Here is a 14,907-nt window from a genome sequence, read left to right as displayed (position 1 = left end):
AATAAATTCCACTGCAATACCATCCAAACCTGCTGCCTTGCCGGCTTTCATCTTCCGCAAAGCTTTCACTACCTCTTCTCTGTTTACCAAATCATTTTCCCTAAGCCTCTCACTTTGCACACCACCTCGACCAAAACACCTTATATCTGCCACTCTATCATCAAACACATTCAACAAACCTTCAAAATACTCACTCCATCTCCTTCTCACATCACCACTACTTGTTATCACCTCCCCATTTGCGCCCTTCACTGAAGTTCCCATTTGCTCCCTTGTCTTACGCACTTTATTTACCTCCTTCCTGAACATCTTTTTATTCTCCCTAAAATTTAATGATACTCTCTCACCCTAACTCTCATTTGCCCTCTTTTTCACCTCTTGCACCTTTCTCTTGACCTCCTGTCTCTTTCTTTTATACATCTCCCACTCAATTCCCTGCAAAAATCATCCAAATGCCTCTCTCTTCTCTTTCACTAATAATCTTACTTCTTCATCCCACCACTCACTACCCTTTCTAATCAACCCAACTCCCACTCTTCTCATGCCACAAGCATCTTTTGCACAATCCATCACTGATTCCCGAAATACATCCCATTCCTCCCCCACTCCCCTTACTTCCATTGTTCTCACCTTTTTCCATTCTGTACTCAGTCTCTCCTGGTACTTCCTCACACAAGTTTCCTTCCCAAGCTCACTTACTCTCACCACCCTCTTCACCCCAACATTCACTCTTCTTTTCTGAAAACCCATACAAATCTTCACCTTAGCCTCCCCAAGATAATGATCAGACATCCCTCCATTTGCACCTCTCAGCACATTAACATCCAAAAGTCTCTCTTTCGCGTGCCTGTCAATCAACACGTAATCCAATAACGCTCTCTGGCCATCGCTCCTACTTTTTTTTTTTTTTTTTTGCTTTGTCGCTGTCTCCCGCGTTTGCGAGGTAGCGCAAGGAAACAGACGAAAGAAATGGCCCAACCCACCCCTATACACATGTATATACATACGTCCACACACGCAAATATACATACCTACACAGCTTTCCATGGTTTACCCCAGACGCCTCACATGCCTTGATTCAATCCACTGACAGCACGTCAACCCCGGTATACCACATCGCTCCAATTCACTCTATTCCTTGCCCTCCTTTCACCCTCCTGCCTGTTCAGGCCCCGATCACACAAAATCTTTTTCACTCCATCTTTCCACCTCCAATTTGGTCTCCCTCTTCTCCTCGTTCCCTCCACCTCCGACACATATATCCTCTTGGTCAATCTTTCCTCACTCATTCTCTCCATGTGACCAAACCATTTCAAAACACCCTCTTCTGCTCTCTCAACCACGCTCTTTTTATTTCCACACATCTCTCTTACCCTTACGTTACTTACTCGATCAAACCACCTCACACCACACATTGTCCTCAAACATCTCATTTCCAGCACATCCATCCTCCTGCCCACAACTCTATCCATAGTCTACGCCTCGCAACCATACAACATTGTTGGAACCACTATTCCTTCAAACATACCCATTTTTGCTTTCCGAGATAATGTTCTCGACTTCCACACATTCTTCAAGGCTCCCAGAATTTTCGCCCCCTCCCCCACCCTATGATCCACTTCCGCTTCCATGTTTCCATCCGCTGCCAGATCCACTCCCAGATATCTAAAACACTTCACTTCCTCCAGTTTTTCTCCATTCAAACTCACCTCCCAATTGACTTGACCCTCAACTCTACTGTACCTAATAACCTTGCTCTTATTCACATTTACTCTTAACTTTCTTCTTTCACACACTTTACCAAACTCAGTCACCAGCTTCTGCAGTTTCTCACATGAATCAGCCACCAGCGCTGTATCATCAGCGAACAACAACTGACTCACTTCCCAAGCTCTCTCATCCCCAACAGACTTCATCCTTGCCCCTCTTTCCAAAACTCTTGCATTCACCTCCCTAACAACCCCATCCATAAACAAATTAAACAACCATGGAGACATCACACACCCCTGCCGCAAACCTACATTCACTGAGAACCAATCACTTTCCTCTCTTCCTACACGTACACATGCCTTACATCCTCGATAAAAACTTTTCACTGCTTCTAACAACTTGCCTCCCACACCATATATTCTTAATACCTTCCACAGAGCATCTCTATCAACTCTATCATATGCCTTCTCCAGATCCTACTTACATACGTATACTTATGTATATCTTGCTTTTTAAACCAGGTATTCCCAATCACCAGTCCTTTTTCAGCACATAAATCTACAAGCTCTTCACCATTTCCATTTACAACACTGAGCACCCCATGTATACCAATTATTACCTCAACTGCCACATTTCTCACCTTTGCATTCAAAGCACCCATCACTATAACCCGGTCTCGTGCATCAAAACCACTAACACACTCATTCAGCTGCTCCCAAAACACTTGCCTCTCATGATCTTTCTTATGCCCAGGTGCATATGCACCAATAATCACCCATCTCTCTCCATCAACTTTCAGTTTTACCCATACTAATTGAGAATTTGCTTTCATACACTTATCACACACTCCCACAACTCCTGTTTCAGGAGCACTGCTACTCCTTCCCTTGCTTTTGTCCTCTCACCAACCCCTGACTTTACTCCCAAGACATTCCCAAACCACTCTTCCCCTTTACCCTTGATATATATATATATATATATATATATATGTATACGTTGAGATGTATAGGTATGTATATTTGCGTGTGTGGACGTGTATGTATATACGTGTGTATGTGGGTGGGTTGGGCCATTCTTTCGTCTGTTTCCTTGCGCTACCTCTCTAACGCAGAAGACCAACAAAGCAAATTTTTTTTTTTTTTTTTTTTTTTTTTTATACTTTGTCGCTGTCTCCCGCGTTTGCGAGGTAGCGCAAGGAAACAGACGAAATAAATGGCCCAACCCCCCCCCCATACACATGTACATACACACATCCACACACGTAAATATACATACCTACACAGCTTTCCATGGTTTACCCCAGACGCTTCACATGCCTTGATTCAATCCACTGACAGCACGTCAACCCCTGTATACCACATCGCTCCAATTCACTCTATTCCTTGCCCTCCTTTCACCCTCCTGCATGTTCAGGCCCCGATCACACAAAATCTTTTTCACTCCATCTTTCCACCTCCAATTTGGTCTCCCTCTTCTCCTCGTTCCCTCCACCTCCGACACATATATCCTCTTGGTCAATCTTTCCTCACTCATTCTCTCCATGTGCCCAAACCATTTCAAAACACCCTCTTCTGCTCTCTCAACCACGCTCTTTTTATTTCCACACATCTCTCTTACCCTTACGTTACTTACTCGATCAAACCACCTCACACCACACATTGTCCTCAAACATCTCATTTCCAGCACATCCATCCTCCTGCGCACAACTCTATCCATAGCCCACGCCTCGCAACCATACAGCATTGTTGGAACCACTATTCCTTCAAACATACCCATTTTTGCTTTCCGAGATAATGTTCTCGACTTCCACACATTTTTCAAGGCTCCCAAAATTTTCGCCCCCTCCCCCACCCTATGATCCACTTCCGCTTCCATGGTTCCATCCGCTGACAGATCCACTCCCAGATATCTAAAACACTTCACTTCCTCCAGTTTTTCTCCATTCAAACTCACCTCCCAATTTGACTTGACCCTCAACCCTACTGTACCTAATAACCTTGCTCTTATTCACATTTACTCTTAACTTTCTTCTTCCACACACTTTACCAAACTCAGTCACCAGCTTCTGCAGTTTCTCACATGAATCAGCCACCAGCGCTGTATCATCAGCGAACAACAACTGACTCACTTCCCAAGCTCTCTCATCCCCAACAGACTTCATACTTGCCCCTCTTTCCAGGACTCTTGCATTTACCTCCCTAACAACCCCATCCATAAACAAATTAAACAACCATGGAGACATCACACACCCCTGCCGCAAACCTACATTCACTGAGAACCAATCACTTTCCTCTCTTCCTACACGTACACATGCCTTACATCCTCGATAAAAACTTTTCACTGCTTCTAACAACTTGCCTCCCACACCATATATTCTTAATACCTTCCACAGAGCATCTCTATCAACCCTATCATATGCCTTCTCCAGATCCATAAATGCTACATACAAATCCATTTGCTTTTCTAAGTATTTCTCACATACATTCTTCAAAGCAAACACCTGATCCACACATCCTCTACCACTTCTGAAACCGCACTGTTCTTCCCCAATCTGATGCTCTGTACATGCCTTCACCCTCTCAATCAATACCCTCCCATATAATTTACCAGGAATACTCAACAAACTTATACCTCTGTAATTTGAGCACTCACTCTTATCCCCTTTGCCTTTGTACAATGGCACTATGCACGCATTCCGCCAATCCTCAGGCACCTCACCATGAGTCATACATACATTAAATAACCTTACCAACCAATCAACAATACAGTCACCCCCTTTTTTAATAAATTCCACTGCAATACCATCCAATCCTGCTGCCTTGCCGGCTTTCATCTTCCGCAAAGCTTTTACTACCTCTTCTCTGTTTACCAAATCATTTTCCCTAACCCTCTCACTTTGCACACCACCTCGACCAAAACACCCTATATCTGCCACTCTGTCATCAGACACATTCAAGAAACCTTCAAAATACTCATTCCATCTCCTTCTCACATCACCACTACTTGTTATCACCTCCCCATTTACGCCCTTCACTGAAGTTCCCATCTGCTCCCTTGTCTTACGCACTTTATTTACCTCCTTCCAGAACATCTTTTTATTCTCCCTAAAATTTACTGATAGTCTCTCACCCCAACTCTCATTTGCCCTTTTTTTCACCTCTTGCACCTTTCTCTTGACCTCCTGTCTCTTTCTTTTATACTTCTCCCACTCAATTGCATTTTTTCCCTGCAAAAATCGTCCAAATGTCTCTCTCTTCTCTTTCACTAATACTCTTACTTTTTCATCCCACCACTCACTACCCTTTCTAAACAGCCCACCTCCCACTCTTCTCATGCCACAAGCATCTTTTGCGCAATCCATCACTGATTCCCTAAATACATCCCATTCCTCCCCCACTCCCCTTACTTCCATTGTTCTCACCTTTTTCCATTCTGTACACAGTCTCTCCTGGTACTTCCCCACACAGGTCTCCTTCCCAAGCTCACTTACTCTCACCACCTTCTTCACCCCAACATTCACTCCTCTTTTCTGAAAACCCATACTAATCTTCACCTTAGCCTCCACAAGATAATGATCAGACATCCCTCCAGTTGCACCTCTCAGCACATTAACATCCAAAAGTCTCTCTTTCGGACGCCTGTCAATTAACACGTAATCCAATAACGCTCTCTGGCCATCTCTCCTACTTACATAAGTATACTTATGTATATCTCGCTTTTTAAACCAGGTATTCCCAATCATCAGTCCTTTTTCAGCACATAAATCTACAAGCTCTTCACCATTTCCATTTACAACACTGAACACCCCATGCATACCAATTATTCCCTCAACTGCCACATTACTCACCTTTGCATTCAAATCACCCATCACTATAACCCGGTCTCGTGCATCAAAACCGCTAACACACTCATTCAGCTTCTCCCAAAACACTTGCCTCTCATGATCTTTCTTCTCATGCCCAGGTGCATATGCACCAATAATCACCCACCTCTCTCCATCAACTTTCAATTTTACCCATATTAATCGAGAATTTACTTTCTTACAAAGCAAATTAAATAAAATAATTCCCAAACACCGGTCCTTTTTCAGCACATAAATCTACAAGCTCTTCACCATTTCCATTTACAACACTGAACACCCCATGTACACCAATTATTCCCTCAACTATGACATTACTCACCTTTGTATTCAAATCACCCATCACTATAACCTGGTCTCGTGCATCAAAATTACTAACACACTCACTCAGCTTCTCCCAAAACACTTGCCTCTCATGATCTTTCTTCTCATGCCCAGGTGCATAGGCACCAATAATCACCCATCTCTCTCCATCCACTTTCAGTTTTACCCAAATCAATCTATAGTTTACTTTCTTAATATCTATCACATACTCCCACCACTCCTCTTTCAGGAGTGGTGCTACTTCTTCCCTTGCTCGTCCTCTCACTAACCCCTTGACTTTACTCCCAAGACATTCCCAAACCAATCTTCCCCTTTACCCTTGAGCTTTGTTTCACTCAGAGCCAAAACATCCAGGTTCCTTTCCTCAAACAAACTACCTATCTCTCCTTTTTCTCATCTTGGTTACATCCACACACATTTTGACACCCCAGTCTGACCCTTTGAGGAGGATGAGCACTCCCAGCGTGACTCCTTCTGTTTCCCCATTTAGAAAGTTAAGATACAAGGAGGGGAGGGTTTCTAGCCCCCCGCTCCCGCTCCCTTTAGTTGCCTTCTATGACACGTGAGGAATGCGTGGGAAGTATTCTTTCTCCCCTATCCCCAGGGATTTTGGTTATTTATTTTATTTATTTTGCTTTGTCGCTGTCTCCCTTGTTTGCGAGGTAGCGCAAGGAAACAGATGAAAGAAATGGCCCAACTCACCCCCATACACATGTATATACATACACGTCCACACACGCAAATATACATACCTATACATCTCAATGTACACATATATATACACACACAGACACATACATATATACCCATGCACACAATTCACTCTGTCTGCCTTTATTCATTCCCATCGCCACCTCGCCACACATGGAATAACATCCCCCTCCCCCTCATGTGTGCAAGGTAGCTCTAGGAAAAGACAACAAAGGCCCCATTCGTTCACACTCAGTCTCTAGCTGTCATGCAATAATGCGCGAAACCACAGCTGCCTTTCCACATCCAGGCCCCACACAACTTTCCATGGTTTACCCCAGACGCTTCACATGCCCTGATTCAATCCACTGACAGCACGTCAACCCCGGTATACCACATCGATACAATTCACTCTATTCCTTGCCCGCCTTTCACCTTCCTGCATGTTCAGGCCACGATCACTCAAAATCTTTTTCACTCCATCTTTCCACCTCCAATTTGGTCTCCCACTTCTCCTCGTTCCCTCCACCTCCGACACATATATCCTCTTGGTCAATCTTTCCTCACTCATTCTCTCCATGTGCCCAAACCATTTCAAAACACCCTCTTCTGCTCTCTCAACCATGCTCTTTTTATTTTCACACATCTCTCTTACCCTTACATTACTTACTCGATCAAACCACCTCACACCACACATTGTCCTCAAACATCTCATCTCCAGCACATCCATCCTCCTGCGCACAACTCTATCCATAGCCCACGCCTCGCAACCATACAACATTGTTGGAACCACTATTCCTTCAAACATACCCATTTTTGCTTTCCGAGATAATGTTCTCGACTTCCACACATTCTTCAAGGCTCCCAGGATTTTCGCCCCCTCCCCCACCCTATGATTCACTTCCGCTTCCATGGTTCCATCCGCTGCCAAATCCACTCCCAGATATCTAAAACACTTTACTTCCTCCAGTTTTTCTCCATTCAAACTTACCTCCCAATTGAATTGACCCTCAACCCTATTGTACCTAATAACCTTGCTCTTATTCACATTTACTCTTAACTTTCTTCTTTCACACACTTTACCAAACTCAGTCACCAGCTTCTGCAGTTTCTCACATGAATCAGCCACCAGCGCTGTATCATCAGCGAACAACAACTGACTCACTTCCCAAGCTCTCTCATCCACAACAGACTTCATACTTGCCCCTCTTTCCAAAACTCTTGCATTCACCTCCCTAACAACCCCATCCATAAACAAATTAAACAACCATGGAGACATCACACACTCCTGCTGCAAACCTACGTTCACTGAAAACCAATCACTTTCCTCTCATCCTACACGTACACATGCCTTACATCCTCGATAAAAACTTTTCACTGCTTCTAACAACTTGCCTCCCACACCATATATTCTTAATACCTTCCACAGAGCGTCTCTATCAACTCTATCATCTGCCTTCTCCAGATCCATAAATGCTACATACAAATCCATTTGCTTTTCTAAGTATTTCTCACGTACATTCTTCAAAGCAAACACCTGATCCACACATCCTCTACCACTTCTGAAACCACACTGCTCTTCCCCAATCTGATGCTCTGTACATGCCTTCACCCTCTCAATCAATACCCTCCCATATAATTTACCAGGAATACTCAACAAACTTATACCTCTGTAATTTGAGCACTCACTCTTATCCCCTTTGCCTTTGTACAATGGCACTATGCACGCATTCCGCCAATACTCAGGCACCTCACCATGAGTCATACATACATTAAATAACCTTACCAACCAGTCAACAATACAGTCACCCCCTTTTTTAATAAATTCCACTGCAATACCATCCAAACCTGCTGCCTTGCTGGCTTTCATCTTCCGCAAAGCTTTTACTACCTCTTCTCTGTTTACCAAATCATTTTCCCTAACCCTCTCACTTTGCACACCACCTCGACCAAAACACCCTATATCTGCCACTCTATCATCAAACACATTCAACAAACCTTCAAAATACTCGCTTCATCTCCTACTCACATCACCACTACTTGTTATCACCTCCCCATTTGCGCCCTTCACTGAAGTTCCCATTTGCTCCCTTGTCTTACGCACTTTATTTACCTCCTTCCAGAACATCTTTTTATTCTCCCTAAAATTTAATGATACTCTCTCATCCCAACTCTCACTTGCCCTCTTTTTCACCTCTTGCACCTTTCTCTTGACCTCCTGTCTCTTTCTTTTATACATCTCCCACTCAATTGCATTTTTTCCCTGCAAAAATTGTCCAAATGCCTCTCTCTTCTCTTTCACTAATAATCTTACTTCTTCATCCCACCACTCACTACCCTTTCTAATCAACCCACCTCCCACTCTTCTCATGCCACAAGCATCTTTTGCGCAATCCATCACTGATTCCCTAAATACATCCCATTCCTTCCCCACTCCCCTTACTTCCATTGTTCTCACCTTTTTCCATTCTGTACTCAGTCTCTCCTGGTACTTCCTCACATAAGTCTCCTTCCCAAGCTCACTTACTCTCACCACCCTCTTCACCCCAACATTCACTCTTCTTTTCTGAAAACCTATACAAATCTTCACCTTAGCCTCCACAAGATAATGATCAGACATCCCTCCAGTTGCACCTCTCAGCACATTAACATCCAAAAGTCTCTCTTTGACACGCCTGTCAATTAACACGTAATCCAATAACGCTCTCTGGCCATCTCTCCTACTTACATACGTATACTTATGTATATCTCGCTTTTTAAACCAGGTATTCCCAATCACTAGTCCTTTTTCAGCACATAAATCTACAAGCTCTTCACCATTTCCATTTACAACACTGAACACCCCATGTATACCAATTATTCCCTCAAATGCCACATTACTCACCTTTGCATTCAAATCACCCATCACTATAACCCAGTCTTGTGCATGAAAACCACTAACACACTCATTCAGCTGTTCCCAAAACACTTGCCTCTCATGATCTTTCTTCTCATGCCCAGGTGCATATGCACCAATAATCACCCATCTCTCTCCATCAATTTCCAGTTTTACCCATATTAATCAAGAATTTACTTTCTTACATTCTATCACATACTCCCACAACTCCTGTTTCAGGAGTAGTGCTACTCCTTCCCTTGCTCTTGTCCTCACACTAACCCCTAACTTTACTTCCAAGACATTCCCAAACCACTCTTCCCCTTTACCCTTAAGCTTCGTTTCACTCAGAGCCAAAACATCCAGGTTCCTTTCCTCAAACATACTACCTATCTCTCCATTTTTCACATCTTGGTTACACCCACACACATTTAGACACCCCAATCTGAGTCTACGAGGAGGATGAGCACTCCCCGCGTGACTCCTTTTGTTTCCCATTTATGTTACGACCTCACCCCTTCCTTTAAGGATGTAGAATCACCCCATCGGCCCATAAGACAGAACTCTGAAATAATGGCTTCTGTTGAAGGAGATTTGGGCTAGACAGATCCCCTTACATTCTAGCTAACATCTGACTGCTGATAGGTGCTTGATATATACATTCTCTTATATCCAACACTGGTTAAATGCCAAATACAGGACTATAAGAATTACAAAAATATATTTACATGAAAAAATAAACATGTGCTCTTAACATGAATATAACATAATTCACTCTTGATACAATGATCTCCCTCTATTTATTTTACCTGGCAAGTCTTAGGCAAATATACTGGCCTCAATTTATAATACTTTGAAGTCACCAAGATGTGTGCAGATATCATGATACATTTATCAGACAAGCATAGTACAAAATCCTACCAAAACCTATTCAGAAAGTGAGAAAAACCAGAACATTCCAGTACTTTTTCTACTTTTGTATACAAGGACTTTGTATTAATTTCTATTATCTCTTACATGTTCCTTGGTCTCCCATGAATTGTAACAATAGTGAAAATACCTGCTATTAAATTATTTACAATTAAATAAGCAAAATTTCACATTTAAATGTACGACAATCAGACTTTTCAAAAGAATATAATATACCTTGGATAATTATTGGTAAAGAGGGGAGATAACTGTAACATCCCCCTCCCAAAATGAGCATGAGTCAGCTACAGGTTGCCTCATGACTAACTGGAATATGAGACAAGGCATCGACTACAACATTATCCTTTCATCGTATATGTTTAATAATCAAATTATAATCTTGTTACAAAAGACTCCGCCTTGTTAAACATTGGTTTACGTTTTTCATCTTATGCAAAAAGATAAGGGGGTTGTGATTACTAAACGCATGGATTGGCCTACCTGATCCTCAAATAAACATCAAAATGATTCAAACTTAAAATCAATGCCAGTGTTTCCTTTTCAACAGTACTGTAGTTTTTCTCATATGAAAAATCTTCTTTGAAAAATGACAAATTGGAAAATCAACATCATCTTTCTCTTGCATTAAAATCACCAACTACAAAATCACTAGCATCTATCTACAATTTAAATGGTCTATCTTGATTTGTAGTAGAAAGTTTGGGTGGACTTATGAGTATCCGTTTCACTCCACACAAATTTTATTATCTTTGACAATAAGTTGGTTAATGGTAAAGCAACGATTGGGAAATTCTTAGAGAATCTACGATAATATCTGGCCATACCCAGAAATCTCAATAATTCTTTCCTATTTGTAGGTGCTGGATATTATATAATACTTTCCACATTAGCATTAATTGGTTAGACACTTCTCTTACCAATGACATAACCCAGATATTCTACAGTTGCTCTAGCAAATTCTTCCTTCCCAAGGTTTACAGTTAAATTTGCTTTTTCCAACCAGTTGAACACTTCTCTCATTGAATACAGATGTCCTTGCCCAGATTTTAAAGTACTTATTTATTTATATTGCTTTGTCGCTGTCTCCTGTGTTAGCGAGGTAGTGCAAGAAAACAGATGAAAGTATGGCCCAACCCAACCATATACACATGTATATACATACACGTCCACACATGCAAATATACATACCTATACATCTCAATGTACACATATATATACACACACAGACATATACATATATACACATGTACATAATTCAAACTGTCTGCCTTTATTTATTCCCATTGCCACCTCACCACACATGGAATAACAACCCCCTCCCCCCTCGTGTGCGAGTTGGCGCTAGGAAAAGATAACAAAGGCCCCATTCATTCACACTCAGTTTCTAGCTGTCATGTAATAATGCACCGAAACCACAGCTCCCTTTCCACATCCAGGCCCCGCTGAACTTTCCATGGTTTACCCCAGACACTTCACATGCCCTGGTTCAATCCATTGACAGTTCGTTGACGCCGGTATACCACATTGTTCCAATTCATTCTATTCCTTGCACACCTTTCACCCTCTTGCATGTTCAGGCCCCGATCACTCAAAATCTTTTTCACTCCATCTTTCCACCTCCAATTTGGTCTCCCACTTCTCCTCGTTCCCTCCACCTCTGACACATATAGCCTCTTGGACAATCTTTCCTCACTCATTCTCTCCATGTGACCAAACCATTTCAAAACACCCTCTTCTGCTCTCTCAACCACACTCTTTTTATTTCCACACATCTCTCTTACCCTATTATTACTTACTCGATCAAACTACCTCACACCACATATTGTCCTCAAACATCTCATTTCCAGCACATCCACCCTCCTGCGAACAACTCTATCCATAGCCCACACCTCGCAGCCATACAACATTGTTGGAACCACTATTCCTTCAAACATACCCATTTTTGCTTTCCAAGATAATGTTCTTGACTTCCAAACATTCTTCAAGGCTCCCAGAATTGTTGCCCCCTCCCCCACCCTATGATTCACTTCCGCTTCCATGGTTCCATCCACTTCCAGATCCACTCCCAGAAGTCTAAAACACTTTACTTCCTCCAGTTTTTCTCCATTCAAACTTACCTCCCAATTGACTTGACCCTCAACCCTACTGTACCTAATAACCTTGCTCTTATTCACATTTACTATGAACTTTCTTCTTTCACACACTTTACCAGTCACCAGCTTCTGCAGTTTCTCACATGCATCAGCCACCAGCGCTGTATCATCAGCGAACAACAACTGACTCACTTCCCAAGCACTCTCATCCACAACAGACTTCATACATGCCCCTCTTTCCAAAACTCTTGCATTCACCTCCCTAACAACCCCATCCATAAACAAATTAAACAACCATGGAGACATCACACACCCCTGCCACAAACCTACATTCACTGAGAACCAATCACTTTCCTCTCTTCCTACACGTACACATGCCTTACATCCTTGATAGAAACTTTTCACTGCTTCTAACATCTTGCCTCCCACACCATATATTCTTAATATCTTCCACAGAGCATCTCTATCAACTCTATCATATGCCTTCTCCAGATCCATAAATGCTACATACAAATCCATTTGCTTTTCTAAGTATTTCTCACATACATTCTTCAAAGCAAACACCTGATCCACACATCCTCTGCCACTTCTGAAACCACACTGCTCTTCCCCAATCTGATGCTCTGTACATGCCTTCACCCTCTCAATCAATACCCTCCCATATAACTTACCTGGAATACTCAACAAACTTATACCTCTGTAATTTGAGCACTCACTCTTATCCCCTTTGCCTTTGCACAAGGCACTATGCAAGCATTCTGCCAATCCTCAGGCACCTCACCATGAATCATACATACATTAGATAATCTTACCAACCAGTCAACAATGCAGTCATCCCCTTTTTTAATAGATTCCACTGCAATACCATCCAAACCTGCTGCCATGCCGACTTTCATCTTCCGCAAAGCTTTTACTACCTCTTCTCTGTTTACCAAATCATTTTCCCCAACCCTCTCACTTTGCACACCACCCTGTCCAAAACACCCTATATCTGCCACTCTATCATCAAACACACTCAACAAACCTTCAAAATACTAACTCCATCTCCTTCTCATATCACCACTACTTGTTATCACCTCCCCATTAGTGCCCTTCACTGAAGTTCCCATTTGCTTCCTTGTCTTTCACACTTTATTTACCTCCTTCCAAAACATCTTTTTATTCTCCCTAAAATCTAATGATACTCTCTCACCCCAACTCTCATTTGCCCTCTTTTTCATCTCTTGCACCTTTCTCTTGACCTTCTGCCTCTTTCTTTTATACATCTCCCAGTCATTTGCATTTTTCCCTGCAAAAATTGTCCAAATGCCTCTCTCCTCTCTTTCACTAATTATCTTACTTCTTCATCCCACCACTCACTACCCTTTCTAATCAACCCACCTCCCACGCATGTCATGCGACAAGCATCTTTTTCGCAAGCCATCACTGCTTCCCTAAATACATCCCATTCCTCCCCCACTCCCCTTACATCCTTTGTTCTCACCTTTTTCCATTCTGTACTCAGTCTCTCCTGGTACTTCCTCACACAAGTCTCCTTCCCAAGCTCACTTACTCTCAGCACTCTCTTCACCCCAACATTCTGTCTTCTTTTCTGAAAACCCCTACAAATCTTCACCTTCGCCTCCACAAGATAATGATCAGACATCCCTCCAGTTGCACCTCTCAGCACATTAGCATCCAAAAGTCTCTCTTTCGCGCGCCTATCAATTAACACGTAATCCAATAACGCTCTCTGGTCATCTCTCCTACTTACATACATATACTTATGTATATCTCGCTTTTTAAACCAGGTATTCCCAATCACCAGTCCTTTTTCAGCACATAAATCTACAAGCTCTTCACCATTTCCATTTACAACACTGAACACCCCATGTATACCAATTATTCCCTCAACTGCCACATTACTCACCTTTGCATTGAAATCACCCATCACTATAACCTGGTCTTGTGCATCAAAACCACTAACACACTCATTCAGCTGCTCCCAAAACACTTGCCTCTCATGATCTTTCATCTCATGCCCAGGTGCATATGCACCAATAATCACCCATCTCTCTCCATCAACTTTCAGTTTTACCCATATCATTGTAGAATTTACTTTCTTACACTCTATCACACACCCCCACAACTCCTGTTTCAGGAGTACTGCTACTCCTTCCCTTGCTCTTGTCCTCTCACAAACCCCTGACTTTACTCCCAAGACATTTCCAAACCAATCTTCCCCTTTACCCTTGAGCTTTGTTTCATTCAGAGCCAAAACATCCAGGTTCCTTTCCTCAAACACACTACCTATCTCTCCTTTTTTCTCATCTTGGTTACATCCACACACATTTAGACACCCCAATCTGAGCCTTCGAGGAGGATGAGCACTCCCCTCGTGACTCCTTCTGTTTCCCCTTTTAGAAAGTCAAAATACAAGGAGGGGA

The 14,907-nt window shown here is 42.5% G+C and overlaps 1 protein-coding gene across 2 annotated transcripts in view; it reads left to right on the top strand.

Annotated features, from left to right (window-relative positions):
• The window catches only part of Atg16 (Autophagy-related 16), a 111,995-nt gene that overhangs the window by 6,266 nt on the left and 90,822 nt on the right, over positions 1-14,907 (top strand). The gene's annotated exons all lie outside the window — the stretch shown is intronic.

This window comes from Panulirus ornatus, chromosome 3 (genome assembly GCF_036320965.1).
Source record: "Panulirus ornatus isolate Po-2019 chromosome 3, ASM3632096v1, whole genome shotgun sequence".
Lineage (NCBI taxonomy): Eukaryota > Metazoa > Arthropoda > Malacostraca > Decapoda > Palinuridae > Panulirus > Panulirus ornatus.
Note: the sequence above shows the minus strand (reverse complement) of the source record. Positions and strands in the feature narration are given on the sequence as shown.